At 38.6% G+C, this 25,817-nt stretch overlaps 1 long non-coding RNA gene across 1 annotated transcript; it reads left to right on the forward strand.

Moving 5' to 3' along the window:
- Positions 1–5,840: 5,840 nt before the first annotated feature.
- On the forward strand, positions 5,841–25,142 carry LOC146766882 (uncharacterized). Its single transcript, XR_014956697.1, has 3 exons — positions 5,841–7,336; positions 10,049–10,160; positions 13,958–25,142. It is a non-coding gene; the product is annotated as an uncharacterized LOC146766882 (long non-coding RNA).
- The last annotated feature ends 675 nt before the right edge of the window (positions 25,143–25,817 follow it).

Here is a 25,817-nt window from a genome sequence, read left to right on the forward strand (position 1 = left end):
TTTCATCGCTGTATTGCCAAAAAGAAGTGGCTGCCTTGAAGCTTCCCTTAGGATTTGGACTGGATATCGAGGATTAGTTTATAACTGGTAACTTATGAACTGCACAGTGTCCTACAAACAACTTATTTTTCGTAATGTAATGGTGAAACTATGAAACCCCATCCTGAGAACTTATTTCTGAAAGAATATTTGAATGAAGTTTTAAACTATATTTTATTTGCCTATATCAAAACTGATAATTTTTAAAGGACTGATTTCTTGTCTTCATACAATAATCATTAACTGACCATAAATCTTGAAAATATTAATCTCTGTTTGAATTTGTATGTGTTTGTTTCAGATTTAGGGGCTTGTTTTTTAGGGGTGTTTTTTCAAATCTGTAAGAATGTCTGAGTTTAGCGTTTGGCTTTTGTGCAGCTGGGATCTGACGATATAACAGAAGAAACCCATTATTTGTAGGAATGGAATCACAGCAGGTACTGGCAGAATACAGCAATGGGAAACTTCTGAAGAATATTTCTTGCTTTTACCTGTGTTGGTGCAAGTCATATGTGTTGGTAATAAGGGCAAGGAAAAAAAACTAACAAGTAAGCACAGATTTTTTTTATTTTAGCACATCTGTTTTATTTCAGTTCAGTGTGATGGCTGGAGGGAGAAAGGGATTTCTTCAGATGGCATGTGTTTAGTTCCAATTCTTGGTAAACTTAAAACAGAAAAAGACATCTAATTTTTTTAAATGGATTTCCTCCAAGTTGGTTTAACAGAAGCATATCCACTTTTTCTAGTGCCCATGGTGCTCTCTCCTAGATAGAAGGTTTTTTATCATTGCTTTAGGTGGAATATATTCAGAGTAACTATCCCTTTGTTTGCACTGCAATTGCATCTGGAAATGTCTTTCAGGATCAGAGACCACACTGGGGAGCCTTGCAGGAACAATGACAGAAAGCCAGTCACCACCCCAAAGCCCTTACAGCTATCTAGATGAAATTGGGAAAAAAAAGAAAGAAGAAAATGTTTTTGCTGAGAAAAGAAGTAATTTGCCCACAGATAAACTACTGTGACTGCAGGATATAGTTGGAGTATATTAACTCCTCAATATTTTACTAAAGTTCATATATGGCTGGAAAATTATAACTTATTTAGCACATGTGTGTTTAGCCATATAAGAAAAAATTATTTTTTTTTCCTCCTAATGTAGACAGGAACACGTAAACTAGAGGACATTTTTGGTATTATGCTAAATTATTTGTTGACTTTCATTATGATGATTACACAATTTCTTAACTAGCATATTGATAAAACTTTTGGGGAAGGACCTCTCTTAACATGGTCCATTATTATGTTTGTGTCTGAACTTCATTGTCCAGAGAGAACCAGAAGCAAAATTACAGTCAAGGTGGACACTTGCTCTGGTGTCAGTTTGAGGACTCTATCAAGACTGAGCTTTTATAAGCTCAATGGCACAATCCCTGTGTAAGAGTGCCTTTTCATGCTGAAGTTTCCACTTTTAAAGGATTTGATGTGTAAGAAGGATTAATTCTACTAAAATGGAAGGAAATGAGGAAGGAAAACAGTTTATTCTGTGACACTTAGGTCTAACCTCTCTTCTCATTAATGTAAATTTCTGTTTCCACTTAGCTCTGAGGAAGCAGAGTCAGGCCAAAGATGAGTGCTTTTGAAAATCACTCCCTTAGCAGCTTGCTGAAGGTCAGTGGTGGGTGTTTGTGGCAGAAATGAGAATGAATGATAGTCCATTGTCTTAACCACAAGACCCTGCTTCCTCTTCTAATCCCAGGCTGATTTTGCAGGGTTATAGCACATGAAAAAAGTCCAAATTTTAAAATATTAAACTTGGCGCTGATGATAAGGAAATGATTAAGAGTCAGCTAAGGAAAGGCACAACCACACTGACAGAGACAGTCTTCAGAGTAGAACCATATTTTCATCTAACCAGGTTTTATTTGAGCTCTCCTGATGCATACATTTACTGCATTCTGCTTTTTTGTTTTGGCAAGCACCATAGAAGGCCTGATCCAATTCTTGAGGAAATCAATGGAAGTTTGATTTGAGCCATAGAAAGCCATGAAGGGAATTTCAAGAGATAAAGTGTGGGGCCAGACATTCAAAAATAGCTTTTTTAATACGTGTCACTGACCTTTCTAATGGCTTGCAAATGCATTCTGATTACCCTAAGTGAAGGTACTTTATGGGGAAGGCTTGAAATTTGGAGCAGAATAAAGCAGTGAACTTGCTTGGGAGCACGAGTGTGATTTGGGTCATGAAAGGGGCTTGGATTCAGCTCTCACCTGCATCTGGATTTCATTCACAGGAGCAAACATGGAATGAGATAAGAAAGGGACCAGGTTGGGGAGCAATCCACCACTTGAGGGAGGTGAGGGAATTTGGGAACGCAAAGAAAAGCAGTGACTGGGGTGTGTCACTTCTTAGAGTGGTCTGTGTGCAAGCTCTTACCAATGTTGTCATCTCAACATGAGGTGTCCAAGCCACAGAGAGAGAAATCAAACAACTGTTTCATCTTTCATTCCTATTCAGAGAAGAAAATTATGAGTTTTGACTGAACTGACTGTCTCATCAGGGGCTGACTGTGGCTCAGGAGCATGGAACAACCCTTGAGACATTGTCACTGAAGACTAAAAACAAGGATACAATCATGTTTAGTGGTTCTTTTACTGTACCCGAGATTGCTGTAAATCCCTTTTGTCAGAAAACCTCCAAAAGAGAAGGAGTCAGCAGCTTAATTCTCTTTTGGACACATATTTGGGAATCATGGTAGGTTTGTAGAGCTGCCTCTGATCCCTGGATTCCTGGCCTGTAACCACTGCTGCCTTCAGCTGCTGAACAATATAAAGATTATTCAAGATGATAATTCTGCTGTAGGTTTGACAAAAGTCCTCCTGGGATGTTAAAAAACCCAAGTCCTGTAATTTGATGGTCGCTCTGGTTCTTGGTGGCATCCTCCAACTTTTCTCCAGAGAGAAGATAATTGGGGCAGGAGGAATATTTTATGATCCAGTTCTGTGGTGCAACAGCTGCTCCCTGGAAAACTCTACCCAGTGACAGAGAAACTTTCAGGTCATGTGCCAGGGAGCGCTGTGCACTTCTTCTCTATTATATGGAAATAATTCCCTATGTCTCTCAGATGTCAGACCACTAAGTGGAAGACATGTAAAGAAAAGGTTTGTCCACACATTTGTTTTTCTGGATTCATCTCATTGTCTCCATTCACAGAGTGGCAGAAATAAAACTTTTAAAGTGTGCTTGGCACAGTGGATCCTAAGGGCTAAAGTGGATCCTTACTGTTATTTTACTGCTGCTTCCAATTTTTTGCCTTCCCCATCCCAACTAAACCTTCAGTGTCAATTTAGGCAGAAAAAAACCCTCAAATTTCTAGAAAAGCAACTACACTTCTTAGAAAAGGCTCCAGGTGTCATCTTCAGGTGTTAATCTGGGTGTTGCTAGGCTCAAGCCTGCATTTCTACTGACACCAATTAAATTCCCTGCACAGATGGGGAATATGGGTGAACAGAAAAGCTGGCAGTAAACCCTGCATCATAACTTTTCCTACACAGAGCAGGATATTTCAAAACCAACTTTGTTGCTGTTGTTGTGAAGAATACTTGCCTCAAATGTTCCTTCTTTTCTCTTTTAAATGGAAGAACAAAACCTTTTCAGAGAAATGCTGAAACATTACTGCCTTTAGCATATTTTCATCCACAAATATACTGGGATTGGATTTGGTTTTGTGGGGTTTCTTTAAAAATATAATTCCAGTTTCCTTTGAAGATGTGAACTTAAATGTTGCAGAAGGTTGATAATAAATACACTCCAAATTACTGCTGTGATAATTACCAGGTGCTACAGAAGTTGAGTGTCCATATACAATCATGTAGGAGTCCTCCTTACAAACACCAGGGGGAAAGCAGCTCGTGAGATAAATTTCACCTCGACTCAGCACAGGGATTTTCAGAGGTTTGTACAGGTAGTTATTGTGAGAAGGTTCTGGCAATAACTATGATCAAACATTTTATAAATGTACCAATGTCAGAAGATTTTCACACATAGCTTTTATTCCCTTTACTTTGAAAACATGAAGTCTTAATAGTCAAAGTGTTGGGTGTTTTTTTTCTCCTTTATTCTAAGCAGATGTTTTCTGTCCTCACTCTTCCTTCCTCATTGGAAGGAATGATGAGTGTGTGCCAAAAGAAAATTGAAAACCATGTGAAAAACACAGAAAAATTATTTTGTTAGGGAAAAATAAGTTAATGAAGAATGGCTCTGTTTTGAAACTACTGGACCAAATTTAATTTCCAAATTGATTTTAAAGTATACCAGATTCTGTTATACCAGTTCTGCTAGCTTCTTGAACATTCTTGTGTGATTATTTTATAAGATAGGAATTCAAAATAGTTAGAAGTACAAATTTTAATGCAGAGAAGAAGGCAGATCTCTTCCACAGCTTCCTCCAGGTCTTGTCTTGCACTTCTGGAGGTACATGTCTTTTTGCACAGCATGGCAGGCACAGAGTGAGGAGGAGCCCTAGATGCAGGCAGATACTCACCCATGGGCTGTTTTTGTGAAGTGGTCCTTTAGCTGCCACCCTTGCTGAAAGATGATGGTTTCCATGGATCCTAACTCCAAGCCTGGGGTGTTTGCCCAGCCCAGGTTCCCTCTGAACTCTTCACTCTGCAGACACAACAGCTGCCTGCACGGATGTGACCATAGGGCTTGATGAGAGTCTTAACAAATAGCACTGAAAGAAAAGCAGCACCCAGTCAATCATCTGGGGTGCACAAACATTTATCAAAGAGAACCCAGGATGCTTTACATTTGTTCCTCCACTTACTGCTGCTGACAGTTACATCTGCATCCCTCCATTTCCTTCAGTCTAAGAGAGAATCATTAGGCATGAAAGACATTTACTTATGTAAGAAGGAAACATCTATGATTACTTAACTTAAGCTGAGTGTTATTTTAAAGGTATTATTACTATTATTATTATTATTATTATTATTATTATTATTATTATTATTTGTACTGAATCTAGGTTAACACTTTTCCTTTCTTCCTTTTGCCATGATTTGAGTGGTTCTACTTTTCAGGCTGGTATGTACCTGGTATCATTAAATAGGATGTCATATTTGTTTCCGTTAGGCATATGTGTGTGTGAATATCTTCATAAAACATACATAGAGCACTAACTGCTAAGACCTGTGGGACAGAAATCAAGACAACATCAGAGAAATTTTTTTTTTTTTTTGCCTACTGAGCCTGCTGTGGTTGCTATTTCAGCTGTTCATTAAAGTTATATTGCTTCCTTTATCTCTTGTGCTCATGGAATACAAGCACCTCCATAATGAGCTTAAATTACCATGAGCTAAGAATAGAAAACTCGATTTCAGTTCTTGGGAGGCTCAAGCTGTGGTGGTGCATGGGTAATCAAGCAATATTAGCTATATAATGGTGCTAGGATCCCAGGGCATAGCTGCTGGAATGTTTATGGCCGGGAAGCACAATAAATATCTGTTTTCTGTGCTTTCTGGGTTCCTTTCCCTACTCCCTGCTCCAGCTTCCTTATACATTTTGAAGTAAACATTGTTGCTTTCTCTATATTAATATCCTCTATGAGTGGTTGGCCAGCTATGTCTGTCTTCGAAGAGTAGGACCTCCTCTGTTCTCATTTTCTCATTTATACTGCTAAGCTATGGAAAAGTCCCGGTCACCTGAGTTATCAGGATCAGAAAAGTGCACAGAACACTGAGTGAAAATGCCAGAACTTGGACTAAAAAGATGTGTGCAAAAACACCCTCTGAGTGTTTTAGATGCTGTGTACTTCACTCCATTAAATAGCATGTGGAAATAAGACTTTTCCTCACACACCTGATCATCAGCAAAACACAAGTAGGAGTTCCTTGTGCAGGGGGATCAAACTTATTCTCTTGTTATTGTTTTAAGTCCTGCTCCAAGGCAGAAGTGTCCCCTCGTTCCCAGCACCCCTGGGTGCTGCTGCTGCAAGCAGGCAGAGGGAGTGGTGGTGGCCAGCACCTCCCCAGGTGGGAACAGATTGTCGCTGGCTTTGGGCACTGTGATGGTCACAGGCAGACTGCAGCAGCCCAGGGCTCTGCCTGATGGACTCTGAATTTAACTGTGATGGCTCCAGAGGTAGCACCCTCCCAGGCACCTTGCCCTGCTCCAAGAGCACCAACAAGCACAGGATAAATCCACCAGAGAGCCAAAAGCAGAATATTTATCAAGAGGTACGCTGAAAGTCACCTGGATTGGGAAGAAATGCTCTTTATTGTGGCATTCTCAATGAGCCTTTGGATAGTTCTACTATTTGATTGTAATATGTTGGCTCTTCCCCAAATTTTCTCTCACTGTCAATCTCTTCCTAATGATTAAAAACCTCAGTCATTGTAGCTTGTAAGGGTTTTTTTTTTAGCAAATGAAATACCAAAAAATATCTGCTCCACCAAAACTTATCTTACACATTCAGTTTACTTCTTTATATATTTTGGCTCAGAAATTCTTTACTGGTTGCATCCCCTGTTGAGAAAGTAACATGCTTTTTCACAGGATGTAATCCTCAGCTGGAGAATCTAAACGGATGAAAAGAGGGGCATCTCAGAGTGCTCTGCATGGCATTTGTGATACAGCACATACCCAGCTCTGGCCTGTGCTGCCCTGCTTACTGAGATCATCACTTCCTCATGAGAGAACAAAGCTCTTGAAAGCACCACAGGTGGAAAAAGGTAACCCTCTGTTTACCCTGTAGCTGCCACTTCTGCCACCTCCTTATGTGAAGTGCTCTGTTTCACAAGCTGTCCTGATAATCCCAGGGAAGGAGGAGAGACCGAGGCTCCACCTAAGGGCTGGAAAGTCAGTGGGCTTTGGCCTTTAATGAGCAGAAGGTGCAATTCAATTACAGCTCTTTGGGAGATATCATTAGCTCATATCTCCAAGGGTCATTGGCAAAGATCATTAGCAGGGGGTCATTAGCAGGGTTAGTCGATATAAGGGGAGCTGGAGCCACTTCTGCCCTGTGGAGGTGTGAGAGCAGATGATGCTTTATTAGTGATTAATTCCAGGGAGGCTGAGTCCCTGCCAGGGGCTGTCAGAGCCAAGTTGTGGTGATCCAGGAGGGAGCCCAGGTACCTCTGATGATGAAAGACCTGGGTAAATGAAAGAGGCCTCCTCACCCTTTACTCACATAACTTCAGAGCATAATTATAATTGTGACCAGTTTGAGAATAGTAAGGCACCCATTGCTCTGACCAGTGGATGGATGGGCCCAGCACCATACTGACTTGTCTAAGAGGTGAGGATTTCTTTGGGTGGGAATAACAATTCTTTCTTCTCCCATGGTCCATGGCTGCTACCACTGCTGTGGCCCCTTGCCTCAGTGAGCCTCAAAGGGATTCAGCAGCCCCGATCAGAGAGGGGATGCTGCAGGAGATGCTGCTAAGGACAGCAGAGCTGATCCTCTTTTGGAGAGGTAGCTCATCAAGATGACAGGATCTCTGCAGAGGCTATGGGGTACAGGAAATGTTTTTAGGATGATCTGGATTATATCTCTATTGAAGGGCAAATGTTCCCTTGGGTTTGGGTCAGCCCAGGTGGCTTCAATGTGGAAGACACTCCTGCTTTTCCTAATTAACCTCCATTTGTTAATGAACTACCAAATGGCCTGTGTATCTGTGTAGTCTCCTGGCAACCTTGAAGTTATTCACCTGATTTCTTTTGCTTTCACCTGGGACTGTCTGTTCCCAGCTCCCCGTGGGGATTGGGAGTGTATGGATGAGATGAGTCCTGTTCTAATCACATCTCGTGGTGCCCCACTCCTCTAAATCCTCAGCATTAAGTCACTGAAAGCTTTCCTTAGGAAATCAGCAGCTTGTGTCCATGGCAATGATGAGCACTTTGGTCAGCTCTGAAAAGCATCTGTGTTCCAGACAGGCTGTTTTCCCATTGGAAGTTGCTAATTTGCTGAAGGTTAAATTTGTCTGTGTCTTCGGGATCAAAATTTTAAAAAAGAATACTGAAAGTGAGCATTTTGCTACAGACAAATCTTTTGCTACAGAAATTCTCCCTGTACTAAAACTGTACTAAAATGGCTGATTTCACTTTGGTATTTGATCCCTACTAAGAGGAATGGTGTAATAGAAAACTCTGCTTAACTGAAAAGAACTATGTGCATGTGATGTCATTTACTTTTGAAACTTGACATTTATTCTGGTTTTCTTTGTTTTGGGTTTTTCCTCTCACGTCGAAGAAGAAATATCAAATTCACATCCTCAAAATGAAAAACTTTCTATATCATGGTCCTTTGTAGCAACTTGTAGAAGAATGTAAATGGTCAGTGGTGGTGTTGAACAATTTTGATGTCAGAACTTGTGCTCCTGATGGTAAATGTTTGATAGATTTGCCTCTACTTAAGTACAGCTAAGATCCCTCTTAATACTTCTCATGGAGATCTACACTAGTGCAGTAACAAGTCTGTACATTGAGCAATATATCCTGAACTTTCTGAAGGAAGGTTGGCAATTTTAAAATTATCATGGCTCAATAAAGATGTAAGAACCACCCTAGGAATATGGGGAAGATTGTGTAAGTTAATATATTTTATCTAAAGAAATTATAGTTGCAAGATATATTAATCCATAAACAGGTCTGGGATATTTTTAGTTAGGCATCAGAATGATTCTCATTTCTAGAGTATGTGGATTTTTTGCTTGTATTTCAAAGAAAGATGAATGATTTTCAGTGTGGTCCCCTTTCCCTGGCAAAAATAGGTGACTTAATCGAATAAAATGCCAAAAAATTATGAAATTCTGTTTATAACATTTTTCTAAAGAGAGACTGAAATTGAAGGCAAATGTTCTTTTAGCATTTCTGTTCATTACTTGGAAACAAATAAACTTGGAGAGGGCATTTTTCACACCCTGTCTGAGTCGGGTTTTTTAACTCAGCTCCCCCAGAAGTGGTTATCAGTTACATTTGAACAGTTTTTTTGTGGGGGGATTTTTTTTTTTTGTTTGTTTGTTTTGTTACCTACAAAGGGTATATAGATAAAATGCCCAAATTTTCAGTTCTTACAGGTAGTTGAAATGAATAATTAATTATCATAGAGGTGAGAGTGGTTGATCTCATACTGAGTCTTCCAGTTGATTTCTAAAGCAGAGTAAACCATATGTGAAGGTTACAGAAGTCTCCAAGCCTCTGGGCCATTCATCATTCCCAACAACTTTCTTTATCAATGCTCCTCTCAAAACCTGTAAAAGCTCTAATTATGAATCTTTTCTACTTGATGGCTGCTTAAAGCAAGGAAATTTAAATGGTTTCTTTTTACTTCAATACTTTTTTCATTGTTAAACAAATAATCTTATGATTTAGATCATAAACCTTTTGCTGGGTTTAGTTTCTTTCATTTAGAGATCTCCCTTCATAGGGGTGCAGAGAGAAATGAATGTCACAGACCTTTTCAAATGATTTCTAAATTAAGTACAGTAAGCTCCTCTGTAATATGACTCATGAGACCCAGAGATCAAAGTCTTACAAAAGATTTATCAAAACCTAATAATTTTAATAGAGAGTATATGGTAACTTCAGGTAGTGTTATGCTGTTTCTCCACTCATCACGTGAAAGTGACGAAGAGTGTTGCTTCTTTATTTTCTGGATCCTTCACTGGTTTAAGAGGAAAAGATGGCATCAGGAATCAATTTGGTCTTGTTCTGAAGTTTGCCTCAGACTCTCTTTCTCCTAAGAGCACAGGGCTGCTCCCTGAGTATCAGCCTCCATGTGCTCCCTTCCCGAGTGATGAAATCCAAGTCCTCTGCTGCATAAATCTGGGAAAGCTCAGTGAAGTGTGACTCTGATTGCTCTGATTAGTGCTGATTAGTTGCAAGCTGGAGTGTGAATAAGCAGCCTGACATGTGCAGCGTTTTGTTATATGTGACAGAAGAAATTGCATTTGCATGGTGAAGTATTTATGGTCATGTTTGTGACTTGCTTCTTTCACATCTGGTCCAGGGTTGTCCTCTGGGAATGGCAGGAAAGAGAACAGGAGGGAAATGTGAAATGGTTCAGCAGAAACCAGAGAACAAAGACAAGATATTTCCTACCCCTGTAAATCCTAATTTGGGTGAGTAAGTGAAAGTTGTGGCAATAGGGGTTATAAGACCATAGTGGCAAAAAAAAAAAAAAAAAAAAAAAAAAAAAAAATATATATATATATATATATAATGCAAGTTACTTTGTTTCAGTTTATGCAGTTCTATGGCTCTTCTGCCATAAAGCCATCACTACAGTAGTCAGGTTTTCAGGATCTCAGGGAGATAAGTGGCTGGGAAGATGAAAGGTTTTTTCCCTAGTTTAATTTCTTTTTTTGTTTATTGTGTCTTGCTATTCTGATTCTTCTGCTGCTTCTCTTTCCTGTGAATATACTGTTAGACTAAAGAAACTAAGAAGAAATATATGAAAAATAAGTTGCCTGGCAAGTTGTAGACATAAAAATTTTCATTATTGTTGAAATAATGCCTAATTATGCTGGTACACCATTAATTTCACATAGAGACATTTTATGCTCAGGTATGTATTTTCAATCAATCCTAATTTTTTTTTAACCCACATAACCAATTAATCTAATCCTTGATCAATTAGTAGGTATGAGAATAGTGTGAGAACCAACTGTGACCTGATACAGACACATAGACTACCTGAAAGTGTATCTTGCTTAAATATAAATGCTATCTTTGTTTTAGCCTGCTTTTCTATTTGACTGTATCAGCTCTTCTGAAGACCAGTTCTGGATATCTACAAATGGGCAGATGTTTGGGGGAGCAGACAGCTGGAGGAGCTGTGAGGAGAGAAAGCAGTGAGATGGATTTTCTTCCTTTTACATCTCTTGGGAGCCCAGGGATGCCAGGAGGGACGGAGGAGGGGAGGGCTGCAGCAAGGACTGCTGCAGGATTTATTCCCCTGCTCTCCTGGAGCTCTGACTCCAAGGGCTGGCAGGAGCTCATGGCTGATTCTCTTTCCCTCTGTGCCCCACCCAAATCATACTCTGCCCTTTAAACCCCTTTTTTTTCCCCTGGTGCAGGCAGGAGCAGCCTGTCAGTGCCATGACTTCAGCTGTGATCTCACATGTCCTTTGTGGTGCCATGCAGTGTAGCCAGCATGGACAGTTGACATTTTTTACCACCAGATATGGTCTGCACAGCTAAACAGCATCTTGTGCTTGGAGGTGCATTAATTTCTTCAATTATTTGTACAGAGTCATCCTCAAGCTGAAACTTGTGATTCAGACTGAGTCACAAAGCAGCAATATCTGTATTGAAAGGAAGAGATGAGGTTAAAGGAACAGAAAATTAGTTTCAGCATATGCACATATCAGTTTATAGTGGATGAAGGTTTACTGATAGATTCAACTTGTTATCGGGTTTTTTAATTATTATTAATTTATTTTGTCAAAATGTAGGTTCGTTCCATATCCTATTTTTATTGTAGACAACCCCCACGTGCCTGGTCTCTCTTGTGATATGAAATTTCATATTTCCAGTCAAGATCATAGTCAAATTAAACACTGTGCTGAGATATTCCACTGTGGATGGAGTTCCCTGATGGGGATCAGTGAAGGAAGCACAGAGGTCACAGGAGCACTGCAGACCACTGAATGGGTCATTGTTATTTGGTCTCTGTTCTTTTCCCACAAAATGACAGAGCAGAGCAAAATGTGAGTGGGACCTGTGTCCTGGCCACTTGTGGGCATCCAGACTGTGTGAGATCTGCAAGGCTGAGCTGTTTCCCACCTGGTGACTACCAAATGCTCCAGATACTGGAGCAGGTGTCTTTAGATCTTGCAAAAAAATTTGGTTCTCACCAGAAAACAACTCTTTTCTTAGAGACAATAAGGACAGATGATGAGGAAGGCTGATGAGGTTCAGTTGTTGGCTTTGTACCTTGGAGTTTGTTAGGCTTCAGCTAATTATGGTTTTCTTTTTCTGTTAGTCTTGTTTCATTTTAAGAGACAACCTAGTTCTAGATCAGAACTAATAGCCATGTAACTGTTAAGTAGATAATGGTCAACTCTAACTCAGCTCACTATTACAGCTTCAATTTTTTTGCTATACAGAATGACAGCAAAGATAAAGCTGTATTTATACAAGTACTTTTACAAATACATACAAGTATTTATACAAATACTTCTGTATTTGTATAAAAGACCTCCATTTTCTGTTCTGAAGGGTAACATAAATGATGATCATGAAAAAGAAGGGGTAAAGGATGAAATGTAACAAGGAAAAATAATAACAGGATGAAATCAACTCCTAAAGCCCCCTTGTGTTAGTTAATTCTGTGTTTGGGACTGCCAGATGTGCAGGATGAATCACAAAGCTTCAGAAATGTTCCAATATCTAGGAAATCATCTTCTATCCAAGTATGACTTGACCAAGAACTGAGACTGAGACGGGATCTTCTGTTGGTAACACTTCTATGTCAAATGATTGACATTGATGACAAATGATTGAGCTGGGGGTCAGGTGTTTTTTGCTGGAAAATACTGGTGATTTGGAGTGAAACTATTCTGCAGAGAATTTCTAAGGTCACAAAAGGAATATTTAGTTCAAAAGATATTTATATCATCCTCATTCCCACTACAAAATAATTGGTAGCCAATTGGTTCAGGTAAGACCTAACTGTGCCTGCATATCCTACCAGGTAAGTGTTCAGAGATTCTGGTTTGCTTTGGGGAAACTCTTTACTTCAGCAAAATGGACTTCTGAGTTTCCAGCTCCCTGTTCTTTCTGTCTTTTTCTGCACAGAGTGCATATGTATAACTCAAAAATCCTGTAAAAGATTTCCCTGGGGGGTTAAGCTCAGACCCAGCATTAAATATGAACTCCTGAGAGCTCCTTTCTTGAAAGTTACCTTTAGCTATTCATTGTAGGCATCATCATTAGAGATTATTTATAATAATAATTTCATCCTGCTTTCTTATACTGATATCTTCACCTTGCAAAATCCAGCTTCTAGATCACATGATGTCAACTCTCAGATTACACAACCCATTAAACAATGTCTTATCTTTCAGTGCCTATTTCCATTGTTCTTAGTACACATCTTAATTCACATGTGCTGTATTCTTTATGTGCCTGGAAACATTTCCATTAGTTAGTCAGCTGAAACATCCTTGATTCTGTCCATTTTCTGACAATAAGGTCAATATGTGTTTCTTTCCTGGTATAAATTGGTTGGTCTTCAGAAAAGCAATAAAGCCTTTTGTTGATTTTAAATAAAAAAGAAAAAGAAAAAAGTGTATGAACAGTAATGCTATTCTCAAGTTTTTGCTACAGAAAATACTTCTTTTTTTCAGGTTCTCCTGTCTCAGAGCATAAACAAAATTGTCTCTTATCTTGCATATGTACTACATGGATATTGTCTCTTATCAGTAAGATGGATGAGATTCTTTAAATTGCTTTTTCAAATAATTTTACTTTGCTGTTTGAATGCCTTCTAAATGAGGGCTAGCATCCCTCCTTAGTGTGCTTAGGCTATTTCTGCTCTTTTTACAGCATAAAATATTTTGTGTGAAAGGTTAACATAAAATGCCTTTAAATCATACTCTAGTCTCAAAATTTATTTGTTAATTTTCTTCACATAGGCAATTCATTTTATTTCCTCTCTGATAGACATGGTTAAAAAAATCCCCCAAAACTACTATTGCTTCAATACTCTTTCATTTCAAATCCTAATGGAAGTACAAACAGTCAAATGTTTAAATAGTTAAAAGCAAGTATTATTTTTGAAATTATATTTATGTATCTAAATATATATATTTATAAATATATATATTTAAGAATATATTTATTTTATTTATAATATAAATATTATATTTATGCATCTAAAATAGAAATGTTATCTGGAACTGTGTTTCCAAAGGAGACAATCCTGCATGGACCTGTCAGCTTGGAATTGGAGGCTCAGTGCAACCTCAAGCACCCCAGAAAACAAGTGGTGAGAGCACATTGGTGAGCTCTTGCTGCAGGCCTGGCTCTCGTCCCTGAGGCAGCTCAATGGATATTCAGTGGGATTTACCACAGACCTGGCTGCAATGTCCTATTAGTGTCTGTGTCTGACTGTCAGCTTTGAAAGAATGTCTGAAATCCCATCCATACCGAGGGGGAAAAAACTGTTAATGTGGTTCTCCTCCAAAATATTTTTTTTAATGTGAAAATGTAATTGAATCAGTATGCTCATAATTTCAAACTTGTTCTGTAACTGTTTTTTCAACCTGTTTTAATGACAATTTAAAATATAAACCATGGTGTGGTCAAAAAGAAAAACAACAAATTATTGAATGAACTATTCATTGCAAGATTAAAATGTGGGACACTCAGGTGAAACCAAAGTATAACTGATTAATTAAGTTAAGAAAAATCAATAGTAAAAACACAAAATGCCTACACAAAAGCCATTCTAATGCTAGGCCACTCCAGAGAGACATTTTCTGGGAAAAGCACTTGGCTTTATCACAGTTCCAGTGCATATGAAACTGTCCACTAAGGAGGAATTACTTTGTTGGGTCTTTGAAAAATAGTGCCTTAAAAATCCGTGTGGATTCATTTTAAAAAGTTATTGAAATCCTGACAGCCTTTGAAGTAATGGGAGACAAAAAAACTCCACATGCAACCTGCACACCAAAGAGAAAAATAATTAAACTGAGCAATCTGTGTTACCGCAGATGCCAAACTGAGCAACCAGTTACAACCTGAATGCAGGTTTTGGTTAAGCAGCACCAACACATCATGATTTGTGTTTTTTTGATCTGCAACCTTCCAGGTATTCCCCAAGATTTCTCTATGGGAACTTCTGATACAGCTCATGGGGCAGTGGCAGATTGAGGGGGCCTGATCAGCATTTAATCCAGCAGCACTGAGAGGGGATGGGAAAGCAGAAACTGCATTAAAAGATGTGAGAATAGGAAGTTACAGAGCCCTGAAAGAGAGGAGAGATCGTCTGAAGATAATAAGTATGCTTCTATTCTATAATACATTTCTTGAGCGAGACGATTCTCTCTGGAAATCACCTGCCTCAGCATAAGGGAGCCTAAAACTTGTCTTCTTTGCCTGATATAGAAAGTGAAATACAGATTAGGGTTCTGAACCCACTTTTGTGCATTGGGACTGTATCCAGGGCTGTCAAACACGTGCAACAGTTGACCTTTCTACTGCTTTTATGAAGATTGTTGCTGGTGGACTACTGCCACAAGTAAATAGAGAAGTGGGCTGTAAAAGAGCTTGCTTAGACTTGACAAGTTTGCTGAGCATTTCTTCCCCAAATTAGAATGAAAAAGTTGAAGGTAGACTTCAGATTTCTTAGCTGACACATCCTTGGCTTCAGAGTTGAAAGTGTTTCAACATCTCCATGAATTTCAGCAGATATTTGGGTTCACTTTTAATGTGCTTGATGTCAGCACAGTGCAGCTAAAAGCCAAAACTCCCTGCCAAGAAAGAAATGTGTCCAATATCAATCATCATGTACTTAGAAGCCCGAGTCCTGTCTGGACCAATGACTTTACTAACTTTATTCCCATATCTGGGTTACTTCTTTTTGATCCCATAAATAGGATGATTGTAAGGCATAGCCTAAAATATCTAAAGTGATCAAATATAGAACTACGTGGAAACTACCCATTTAGTTGGGTGTATTTTTCCTTGACTTTACAAGAATGTTCCTATTTCTCCATAGTAAAATTCCAACCTGGAACAAATTATGACGGGACAACTCACAACGGGCATAAATCAGCATAGCAATGTCAATTTACAGGGATTTGAACTCTTGGGCTTTGGGATTTTTTTTGTTCCACCTGAAAATTTACCACTTCCACGTAAAAATATCCTCCTTACTAAGGACTAATCACATGCTGTGATCAAGAGGTTGGGGGTTTTACCCCCCTCCTTTCATTGTTACCACAAAAAAGCTCATCTTGTGAATAGGTTTATACAGCTGTAATGAAGAATGACCTGATCTCTGCAAGGATACACGTGAGGCTTTGTTGTTCCATAGTTTTCACCAAGCATGACATGTCTGGAATGCTTTATGATGACTGCATCATCAAAGTACTGGGGGGTAAAAAAATTGGAGAAGTCTCTGAGCCTGCGTATTGACTTGCTTTACCATTTTATTGGGTTAGTCATCATTATAAATCAAATTCTAACTCTCATGGTTTGATGACGTTGTCAAATTACCTCGGTGCCACCTCTGAGTGCTGCCAGTGCTTTGTGTCTTGAGTGCTCTGTAGAAAAGTGAGGGGTATGTTTTACTTCTGAGGTGAGGCTGTCCCTGGAGCAAGACAAGGATTTCCTGAGGTTTTGCAGCTGTATCTTGTGATTCAGCCCTGTGCTTGCAGAGTGGCTCCATGCTGAGCCTCTCCTTCCTCGTCTCTGCAGACAGTGGCATCCCATCTAGGGAAGAAGGAAGCAGAGCTTATCTGCCAGTGACTAGCACAAAAATTCCAGGCTACCTTTGCAAAAATAATATTGTTTTCCTCCGAGTATTGTAAATGAAAACGTTCTCTAATTTAAGGGAGGTGGAAAGGCTGCAAAGGCTCCAGTAGTGGTGGTGAACTATTAGACACAGCCAGAGCTGCTCATTCATGTGTCACGAAGTCTGTGTTGCCTAAAGGAAAGTCTCCTGCAGTTTAAATTATAGATAAACCATACTTTTTAGAGCAGGGACTCCTGAATTCTTTGCAGATAATAATAAGTGCATTACAGCACAGGAACAGTGCCTTTTTTCAGAAAATATGCATTTTTATAAGCACAATATTCTCAGCAATGTGTATATTCTTGCATATATTTCTGTTGTTTACCTATTTGTAAGTTTGTCTGTCCAGACAAGAATACTCACCAGCATTCATTAAGTCTTTTAACCTGAATCAGATGTGGGGAGATAAATGAACTATCTCTTCAGATGGAGTATTTTGTAACTCATGATTTGGCACTGAACTTAGTCCTTTGCCATAACATAATGAAAGGTGCTGGCCAGGTGAGACTTGGCTGAAGTTCAGAGCAAACCTGCCTGTGACAAGCAGAGAATGTCCCCATTAAGACATTTGCATGGCTAATGAAGGTTGCACCATAACTGTTGGAAGCAAGGCAGCATCCTCCCTGCCCGAAGTGAGAGGTGCCAGACCTGCTGGCACTGCCACAGCAGCTGTGACCTGGATGCAGTGAAACAGGACAAAATCTGTGGTCTTGGAGGATTTGAACAAAGGGAATATTATACTACAAGTCCAATATTCACATTAAACCAGAAGCAGCCACTGAAGTTTTTTATCTCAAAGACCTCTTCTGTAGATGATGCCAAAGCTTGCTGCAGATGCAGAGTTCAGAAATGGGGAAGATTTTTTTTTTTTCATTCAAGCAGACTTGGCTTTCATGTTGTCTGTGGAAAAAGAAGACCATGATTACTGCTAATGAATTTTTGAATTAAAATTTCCAGTGCTTGTTATTGTTCTCATAAATTGTACCTGTAAGAAACATTGCTTGGAGCCAAATTGTTTCAAAATTTCTAATTCACTTTTTTTATTAGGAGAAGCCTAGACTTTTGGTCAGGCCCCACATCAGGATGACTCAGTGCAGCTCTACTCAAGCTGAAGGCACTCTATGAATTCATGCATGCCAAGAAACCAGCTTGCAGATGAGCAGCCATGGAAAAACTTCTATTTTGGCTCTTCTAGAACAACTGTTTCCTCTTCCCTCCATCCGAGGCAGTGTGCAAGTATGTTTGGGAAAGAGAGAAAAACACAGAAATTTCTAATGACAGGAATAGTCTATTCTATTTTTAGACCTCCAAAGATGCGTGTTTTGTGAACAAAGATTTTTGTTAGGTGTAATTAAATTAATTTGCAAGGAAGTTACTAATTTCATTGAAAGCTAGAGATCCTCCCAATGCGTGATTCATCATAACTCCACCTCAGCCCTGGCCTGCAGGGATAACTAACTCCTTTGGTGAGAAGATAATTTTATTTTAATTCTCATGCACTCATTGGACAACTTGAAGACAAATGCCAGCTATCAATCTTTATGAGTGAATTATTGTTCTCACTATTAGGGTGTGGTGGAGTAAAGGATGTCATACTTTAGTACCTATAAAGCTTTTTGGATATAATTTTGTGTGTAAACCATAATAAACATAAAAATCATACTTTATGACTTACATGAGAAATACATTAAGACAACCAAAATTAGAGACTTTGAATAGCAAGGGAGATTTTTTTTTTTATATAAAGGTCATAAAGATTTCTTTTTTCCAGTAATTCTATTCAAATTAATAACAGGGTGAGATTTTCCCCTCTATTTTCCTGTATGAGCAAATTACTATTTTTTATCCTTCCACTCCTATTTGGCTGGAAGCAATTATGGAAAAAATATCAGTTTTCATTATTTGCATCTAGTGTTATATCAGTGCTACCTGAGCTTCAGAGACACTGGCAAATTCAGGGGGAGTGTTGACTGGGGCAGAAAGGAAGGAGCCGACTCTGAAGAGCCCATCAGACAAACCACATATGGCACTGCAAAGCCCTGCCTTTGCTGTCAGCAGACTTGGTGGATTTTGCTAGCATATAAAATGTACTAGACACTCCTAATAATGATAATTACAGTCCTAAGCTTGCCAGTGATTTACCTGGGCAGACATGTACACCCATGTGGAGCTCCATAAATTTTATTAGGGCTCCATGTGGGTTTAGAGCAGAAGTGGGGGGTTGGCATGGATGGGTGACCCTCACTCTGACCAGAATTTGGGTGCTTGAAAATGCCCCACTGGGTGCAGTGAGTGCATGTCTGCATCTGTGGTTCCAGGGTGCTTTGAACAGTGTCATTACATTTGGGAAAAGTACTTGGGAATAAATTAATTCTGTTGTAATACTGTGGTTTTGTTTCTCACTTTGCATCTTCAAAAACACAGGATGAGAGCAGCACATTTTTCTTGGTTAGTTAGATAACCCAGATGCTGGTCATTTGTATTTGGCTTCCAATTATTTTTAATTTTGTTTGGGCTTCTTTGAAGTGTGACAAGAACATTTTTGCTGGGGACTGCATTTATGTTTTTTCACAATTTATTTGGTGTGAGAAATATATTCTCATCCCTTCAATTCCTGGTTCCCTAAATTAGCTCTTGCTTGTGTAAATGGTAGTGCAGAACTCAGACAATATACTGATATAAGTATTGTTAAAGTGAATAACACTTATCTCATCTGTAATTTTTCTTAGATATTTGTTGTCTTTCAGAATCCCAAAGTTCTACTGATTTTGTTTCAGAACTGTTTGTTTTGGACAGTGATAGTTTTGGATTTCTATGCAGAAATATCTTTGGGTGTGGTCTTTGGGAATTTTCTCCACTACTAATTGAAGTAAATTAAAACAGTATATTGGTTACTTGATTCATTAACTTATAAAACACATTGGTGACCCATTGTTTGAGTTGCATAAACAGTGCAACAAATCACATAAAAATAACAGTATATATGTTTTGATTGTATTCTGAACCCTTACTTATGAATGACAATGTATTTGTTAGTAGAAAATCATATACAATTATTTTTATTGCAAATTTAAACTGATTTTCTTCTGAAACATATAAACTGTGAACAATGGTAAGCATGAATTGGTGCTGAAATCCACTTTGTTATTAAACATATCTGGAAGTCTGATATTTGGGAAACGTGGTGTTGTCTGCTTTTGCTAAATTATGCTACCAACAAATGCCATTATAGTCTTGGATTAGTATTAGGGTAAATTAAAGAAAAACAAAAAAGACACAGCCAAAGCCCAGTTCCTTTGATGAATGCTTGTAAAGTTTTTTTCTCACAATTTGTTTTGGAATATTTATAAACATAAGACAAGTAATATTTTACATGCCTGGTTCTAGTATGGAGGTAGTGCTGGGAAATTCTTGATTCTCAGCTAGTTAAAGCACAGAGGTTCTGCAGAGTTACTTGCTTCCTTGTCTGCTGGGCTCTGATGTAGTTCATTGTGCAGTTTGAATTTATTTTTTATAAAGATGAATTGGGTCAAAAGGGTTCAAGCTTTTTGCCTCAAAGCTTACTGACTACAAACTAAATATTTCTGAAAATAATTTCCCATTCTTATTGTAAATGTGCTGAGGTAGGGAGGATCAGGCAGGAGGTTGGTTTTGTGATTTAAACTCTGTAATGGAGAGGCATTATTGCCCTGTGATCTGTGTGAGAATTCAGGCCATAGAAGTTGGGGCTTTAAGCCCTTTTTGTTAGTTTGCTCCTCCTTTTCTAACTCTTACAATAGCAGTGGTTTGGAGACTTCAGCCTTCAGGAGTACTGGAATTTACTATAAGCATTTGCAAAGCCTTTTCAGCATGTCAGGTAGCACATACATGCTAAATGGTGCTAATTGTAAAAAAAAAAAAAAAAAAAAAAAAGCAAAAAAAAAAAACCCAACAAAAAAAAAACCCAAACAACCTGCCCAAAAAATATTTTTATTCCTTCTCTCTTCCAATTTTTTTTTTTTTATTTCATACTTCACAGTATATAAACAGTTTCCTTCTAATTCCACTTTGAAACCATAAGTCCTGCCTCACCTGGGAGCTAACATTCACCCAGAAATAACTTATGTTTCTTGATCTCTGTGCTCAGGGTGCTTCAGCTGGGTTTGAGCTCTGTGCTGGGTACTGCTGCTGCTGTTTTTGTGTTGCTGGGCTGGGAAGTCGTGGAATCTCAGCAAACAAAACAGACACTTTTATGAGATCCACAACTAACAAACCCTGCTTTGCTATGAATTTTCAGCTCTGTTTTGAATTTTTCTGCCAGCTCTGTTTTGAATTTTTCCTCACAGCTCAGGCATTACAGAGGTTTCTCCTCTCTATGAACTCTCAAAAGCACTTGATTCAGTTTTTCCATGAGTTAAGAAACTCAAGGATCTCTGCCCTCTATGAATAACATCCTCTAACAAAATTCTAGGAACTAACTCGATTAGGAAGTTTGGGATTGCTGTGAATTTGTCAAATACATTTAGAAGTGGTCATTGGGTTGAAAACTACAAGAATCAGTAAAAACAGGTAGGGGATTCAGTCACAGAAACATCACTTCTTTGGGAAATAAAGCTAAAAATATCCAGGAAGAAATTATATATGAGGTTTTCAATCCTTTTATTTGTATTAAAGAGTGTTTTCTTCTACATTTGTTCCCTCTGATTATGGAATAGCTATTTCAGCTCTGTCCTTCTGTTCCGAGTATGAATATCTGTTGGAAAGTAGCCCCAAAGAGCCCAAACATTAGTTTTGGTTTACAAAATATGATTTAAAAAAAAAAAAATATTTTTTTTCTTAGTTGCAAAAATGTTTTGATAAAATGGAACTGCAAAGGTAGGGATGAACACTGTGAAAAATATGAGGCAGGTCTCAAATATCTGCAACTAAGCACTCTTCATAATTTATATTAAACATCCTGCAATTTTTAAAAAAGAAAAGTAATATTTCAGCAGTACTAAGCACCTTGCTTAAACCACAGATTCTGTAAAAAATGAACTGCATAAGCTATTAGCAACCATATGCGTCATAAACACCTTAGGCAAGAAAATGAGATCCTAATGCCAGATGCAGCTCAGTTCCATCAGTCTACATGGAGCTACACTTCTGCAATTTTATAAGATAAATGTCTGTGCTGTTTTATATGATGAAACCACAGCTTGGGTGAATCCTCTTATTTTTCACCAGTGATTTAATAAAGGCAAGCTCAATATAAATATTGAAAGGCTGCTAGTATTGAAAATACTCTTTCCCTAGTAGCTGAAATATGTGAGAGCTTTGTCTTTTCATATTGATTGTTCAAAAAGAAAAAAAAAAGTTAAGGCTTGTCTATACAAGAAGTGGGTATATTTACTAACTTGTGGGTTCTAAACAGTTTCCCTAACATACTGTATTTTATATTGAATTGGTAGAGAAAAGCTTTGAGTTATGTTCCATTCCAGCTACTGGGAACTTCAAACCCCATTTTAATCTCAGCTGAAATAACTGGTGAGCACTTGCCTCCTACCTCTTAGTAGAGATTAAAGAGGAGAAATGTTACAAACTATATTTCCCTGCACCTATTTCTTTGACACACATCACTGTGGTAACACAATGAACGACCTGCATTTAATTATTTTTTCAGTTTAGAAGATAGGGTGTTTATGAGCCCCATTTGTGCTCTCTAATCCATAAGATACCAAAAAATACAAAACATAAACTGCTGGCCATTGGAATTGACCCATTGTGCCTCTGAAAATGTTTGTCTTGTCCTGCTTCTCTCTCCACATAAAATCCTGAGTATTAATTTAATCATTAAAAGAATAATGAAAATAAGGAGCGATTAAAATGTAATCAAGGTAGACAATTAATGGTCACAGAAGTGTCATTTTTAAAACAGTTTAAAATATCTCCTACGTGGCTCTACTGTATTCATGAAATAAACCTACTTTAATTATTTCCTGTTCAGGCTTTCCACTGTTTCCTTGGTTTTAGGAGGAGTTTACCTAGCAAAAAACCAATGCTGCTCATTTCCTCAGTGGATTAACTGGGCAATGATGAAACAGAAGCTTCTGTCTGCTTCATTCTTTACACAACCTGGTGTTAAAGAGTGACCTTTCACCCTCAGAGATTTTAAGGATTAAGGATGCTTTTAAGTCTCGGTCTGGTTACTAATCCACCACTTTCACTTGATGTTAAATAAGCACTTCCTGATTTACCCTTTAAATCCTGTAAACATAATAAAACAGAGTTTAACCTTTACCTTAGGATTTTACCACTATCTTATGCTCTGTCAAATAAACCTTTATAAGAAGCAGTGAAGAGAAAACTAATAAGCTGAACCCTGATTTTTTTTTTTTTTTTTTTTTTTTTTTTTTTTTTTACCTTGGGATATGTAGCAAAACATTACAATATTTTTAATATAATCAGGTCAAACAGTTGTTAGGGTGCATTGGGGTCCGTACACTGTGCAAATAATGGAATTTTTAAAAAGCATTTTTAAACTATTTGAGATAATGAAATAGATGTTTCTTCTGCATTCAGACTGCTGTGAGCAAATTATACTGGAAGGAGTTGCAATGGAAATATATTGAGAGAGATTTCATAATCCAAGGCTTTGCAACTTCCAAGAATATCATTCAGCCTCCAGCCACTGCCTTGTAAAGTCAGGCTCCCATCTGGTGTAAATTGTGTGTAAACTCCATTTGCAGCCCAGGGAATATCTTGACTTACACCAACCATGGATTTGACCCCACAGAATTATTTTTTTCTGTGTTTTCTCTTTAGGAAAATGTATCTAGGCTGATGAAATATTCATTCATGGCTGTATTTAATGGTACAAAGTTTTCACTACTCTCTGCCACAATGTTTCTGTCCATGTCACAGCAGCAAATGGTGTCATTTATTTATATAAATAACTTATTGTTTATTTATATACACTTACCTATATAAGTAACTTCAATGCAATGCTCCCAGCCTAGGATGTGGTGGGACCAGCTGGAGCCTGTCTGCATGACAGCTCCAAGGGTGAAACCCGGGGATAATGGTATCCAGAAAAAGTGTTGGAAAAGCTTTCTTTCAATCATTACAACCACTGTCCATCAAGGATTTTAAATAAGGTTTGTTTTCAGCAAACACCCAAAATACCTTATTTCAAAAATTCAGAGTTCTGTCACCTTAGAGAGTTTCTGTTTTTATGTCTCATAGTTGATAGCAGTAAGTAAAGAAAAATTATCCTATGATAAGAAGTTAATTCCCTCTTCTGAGACCCTAAATCAAAGGACCTTAGTAACAAAGGAATACAGTTATCTGCCTGTATAGGGACCTTGCTTGGGTTTTGATATATTTTGGGGAATATTTATTTTAATTAAATTGAATATCTGCCTTGTATCTTGCAAATATCTGATTGTCTCTGCATCAGCTATTGCCTGAGAGGAAATATAGACAAAGTAATAATTTATATATGCATGATTTTTGTACTATGATCAACAATACCTTTGTCTTCTGCCTTAATAATGCAAAATATCCTGTTTCCTCAATGTTTGCTGATATTGCTGACAGCGCTGCAAAGGATTCAAGTGCAACTGCTCCCTGACAATTTTGAGGGACCTGCTACCTAAACTGGAGAGGAGCTTTTGTCAAAATCAATTCTGATGTTTTAAAGCCTCTGAATAATGTCAAGATGTAATTCCAACTAAATGCCAACTTTTCTGGTGTCTGCTGGGGATAAGGGAATGATAGCTGGAATTCAAAAATTGTCTGAATTCATGGGGCAAAGATTATTTGCAACCTCCTTGGAAAATTACTGAGTTTACTGTACTGCTTTTGAGAGTTTATGGTTCCCAGAATGACCTGCTGTCTCAACAGACATAATGTTGGACCTTTTCCTCCAGTTTATTTTGAGATAAAATTCCTGTTAAAGGTAATAGGAACTGTGTCACTGTGTGTAAGCAAGAAACAGGACAAAGGAGAAAATGATAAACAAAGGAAATTTGTTTTCTGCTTTTCGTTGAAATTTGGGAAAAAAAGGTGGACAGGAGAAAATGCTTTTGTTCTACAGGTTTTCCACCCACCACAGGATTGGAATGGACACTAGCAATGTTTCAGCTGAACATCTTAAAAAGAGCACAACCTACCCTTTGAAATAATCTCCCACAGATGCTGAAGACCCAAGCAGCGTGGACAACATTCTTCCTCACAAAGCAGAATTTGATGAAACTGGGCAAGAGCAAATCAGCCCTTGGCACAACTCCATGAGATCCATAAGTGCTGAACCAGCAAAGAATCTGGTGTGTCTGCTGAAAGCAGGGGTTTGTGTTTCCACAGGGCAGAGGCGCTTGGTCTGTAAGAGCTCATCCACCTTTCTTCACCACCAGCCTTTAGTGAGGGATCCTACATGCAGAGATCAGATGGAACTGAGCAAGAGGGGCTGAAATGGGCTGAAATGGGCTGAAATGGGCTCTCCTGGAGTCAGGGACATCGGGTTCTCCTGCAGTCAGGGACAATAGGCTCTCCTGTAGTCAGGGACATCAGGTTCTCCTGCAGTCAGGGACATTAGGTTCCCCTGGAGTCAGGGACATCAGGCTCTCCTGTAGTCAGGGACATCAGGCTCTCCTGGAGTCAGGGACATCAGGTTCTCCTGCAGTCAGGGACATCGGGTTCTCCTGCAGTCAGGGACAATAGGCTCTCCTGCAGTCAGGGACATCAGGTTCTCCTGCAGTCAGGGACAATAGGCTCTCCTGCAGTCAGGGACATCAGGTTCTCCTGGAGTCAGGGACATCAGGCTCAGCTACTGGGAGCTGGCAAATCCGGTGTACAGGGCAGAGGAGAGGCTTACATTTCACTGTGCTCATGTCAGTCTGAACTGACTCTGCAGCACTGGCAGGGTGGTTTTGGGACCTTTCTTCTACCCATAAAGGCATTTCTGCCAGACCCTGCTTGTCTGAGCCAGCACTGGTTATGGTGGTGGTCACTGCCTGTGGCCATGTTGGTGAGAATAGAATATTTTGCTCTTTGATATTTTCATTTTGTTTTTAAATCAAAATTCCCTCCCAGGAGAAGAACCTTGGAAATTCTGACAAGATAGTACTGATCCACTTAGCTGGAACAGAAGCCACTACAGCTTTATCAAAAGTCTGAACACTTCCTTCCTCCCCTAAAATCACCTAATGCCTTTTCTTAAAATTGTCTGACAGCATGTAACTCAGCTGTGGTCTGCATTCTACCAGGAAAAGAACAACTTCACACCACTCTGTAA

This window comes from Lonchura striata, chromosome 7 (assembly GCF_050655825.1).
Source record: "Lonchura striata isolate lonStrDom1 chromosome 7, ASM5065582v1, whole genome shotgun sequence".
NCBI lineage: Eukaryota > Metazoa > Chordata > Aves > Passeriformes > Estrildidae > Lonchura > Lonchura striata.